The 2,431-nt window shown below is 44.6% G+C and overlaps 1 pseudogene across 1 annotated transcript; it reads left to right on the top strand.

Moving 5' to 3' along the window:
• The first annotated feature begins 281 nt into the window (after window positions 1-281).
• Window positions 282-2,173, top strand: LOC308616311 (sentrin-specific protease 5-like; annotated as a pseudogene). Its single transcript has one exon. The product of its transcript is annotated as a sentrin-specific protease 5-like (transcript).
• Window positions 2,174-2,431: the final 258 nt, after the last annotated feature.

Raw genomic sequence — 2,431 nt, 5'->3', positions numbered from 1 at the left:
AATACTCTCGGCAATAAAAAGGAAAGACGTACTGATACGTGTAATACCTGGATGAACCTCCAGAAAATTAGATTGAGTGAAAAAAGCCAACCCTTCCAGAGGAAGCTCGGCGGCCATGGCTGCTGTAAGCAGGCCAGACGCCTTCTGGCTGACGGGATTTCCCCTAAAGCTGGCGAAGGTGGAGCCGCAGTCCAAGCTGCCGCAGCATCTGGACCCATGGCGTGACAGGTTCCAGCAGAGAGAGACATAGATACATTCAGATCTCATTATGCATCAGAAAAATGAAAAAACAGATGAAAATTCTATGGAGGAAAGGAATCCACTTAGCCTTTTCTTAGAAATGGAATACTGGGTTTGCAGGCTTTAAGAAGTTCTACTTTCATCAACAGTTGTGCATTCTGAAAGCCAAGTTGGGAAGGCCAGTTACTTGGAGCAGGCATTTGAGGCATTTCCAATGCAGAAAGAAGGCCCTTCAAATCCAGAAAATATGGATCCAGGATGAACCCCCTTTTGCTAAGACAAAGTCCAATATGGCTGTTCAGAATCTTAGTACTTTGTCCTCTAACGTGAAAAGTAAGGACACTAAACACTTCATTTCCTCCTCAAGTACCTTCCTGAAACTCTAAGCAGAGAAGTTGCTATCATCAGCAAAGAACTCTGATCATGAATACTCTGGAGAGAAAAGTCTCTTGAAGGCAGCTGCTGACGTACCAGCAAATAGTGTTTTAAGTCAGGCCAGTGGTCACAGACCTAGGACGGAGCCACAGGCTTCTGATCTTCCTATGAAGTTCAGTGGGGAGAGCCAGAGTCCAGGTGAGAGTGGCACAATTGTGGTCACCTTGAGCAACCATAAGAGAAAGAGCTTTTGTTATGGCTGCTACCAAGGGCTGGAGCACCACAGGAATGGGGGACCCCTGATTCCAAAAATGTTCCAACTTAACAGAGAAGAATAAAAGTATCTCCTCATATGATGTATGAGAAATGATCCATGATTAGATTTCGGTACAAGATTCTCAGATCCCAGCACTTCAGAACAAAAAGCAAAGTTTGCAAGCTAAAAAAAGCCCAGCAAAGATGGGTGCAGGTCACTGGGGACCATCAAGAGACCCTTATGGAGAACAGTGTGGGTGGCAGTTGCAGCCCATTCCCTTCCTCAGAACCTGAAGACCCTTCTTGTTGGCATTAACCATACCTTCCAGATATGGACAGCAATGCTGTGGTGAAGGGAAAGAACTCTCATGTGCCTCATGGCCACACTAAAGGAAGCCCTCTCTTGGGCAAGGAGCTTAGTTTAGATGAAGCATTCCCTGGCCAACAGAATGGCAGTGCCACAATGCACCTGGGACCAGTCATCCTCTTCCTCTCCTTAGTGGGAGTGTACAGAGCTGATTCATGACATCCCCTTACCAGAACATCATTCTAGTAACATGTTTATCTTGGAAACTGAGAGAGAAGTTATGGCTCTGGGTCAGGAAAATCAGATAAGTACTGTCAATGATGACAGAGTAAAACTGTCAGTGTCAGAGGCAGATCAATCTGTGAGTAGTGTAGATGGGCCTGTGTCTGAAGAGACTATTTAGAATGAGAGCTCACGCCAGAGGGATGAGGATGGATCTTTCAAGCAGACATTCTTAGTTCTAAGTTGCTGGACCACCCTTACTGTAAAAGTCCACTGGAGGCTCCTCTGACGTGCAGTGGACTCAAACTAGAAAATCAAGTGGGAGGTGGGAAGGACAGTCAAAAAGCATCTCCAGTGGATGATGAACAACTGTCAATCTGCCTTTCTGGATTCCTGGATGAGGTTATGAAGAAGTATGTCAGTTTGGTCCCACTCAGTGAAAAAGATGACCTTGGAGGATTAAAAGATGTCTCTAATGAAGACTTTTCTAATAGAAAACCATTTATCAATAGGGAAATAAGAAGCTATCAGGCCAGACATCAAAAATGCAACTTCTGCATCTTCTACAATAAGCATGTGCTGGATATGGATGATCTGGCAACCCTGGATGGTCAGAATTGGCTGAATGACCAGGTCATTAATAGGTACAGTGAGCTGATAATGGATGCAGTCCCAGACAAAGTTCACTTCTTCAACAGCTTTTTTCATAGACAGCTGGTAACCAAAAGATATGATGGACTAAAAAGGTTTATGGATACAGAAACTGAAAAGTAGAAGTGGTTTGTTACAAGGTCATGTAGACTAGAAGAAGATTCTTCTGGAGCAGGACATTATCTGAATATCAGAAAGGAAAGAAGGCTTGAGAAATAGTTTCTAAGAATCTAGTTTAAAATAGCCCTGTAGGGACTTCTCTGGTGGCACAATGGTTAAGAATCCGCCTGCCAATTCAGGGGACGCGGGTTCGATCCCTAGTCAGAGAAGATCCCACTTGCCGCCAAGCAACTAAGCCCGTGTGCCACAACTACTAAGCCA

This window comes from Mesoplodon bidens, assembly GCF_964165515.1.
Source record: "Mesoplodon bidens genome assembly, chromosome: 4".
In the NCBI taxonomy this organism is placed as follows: Eukaryota; Metazoa; Chordata; class Mammalia; order Artiodactyla; family Ziphiidae; genus Mesoplodon; species Mesoplodon bidens.
This window is presented reverse-complemented; position numbering and strand designations above follow the sequence as displayed.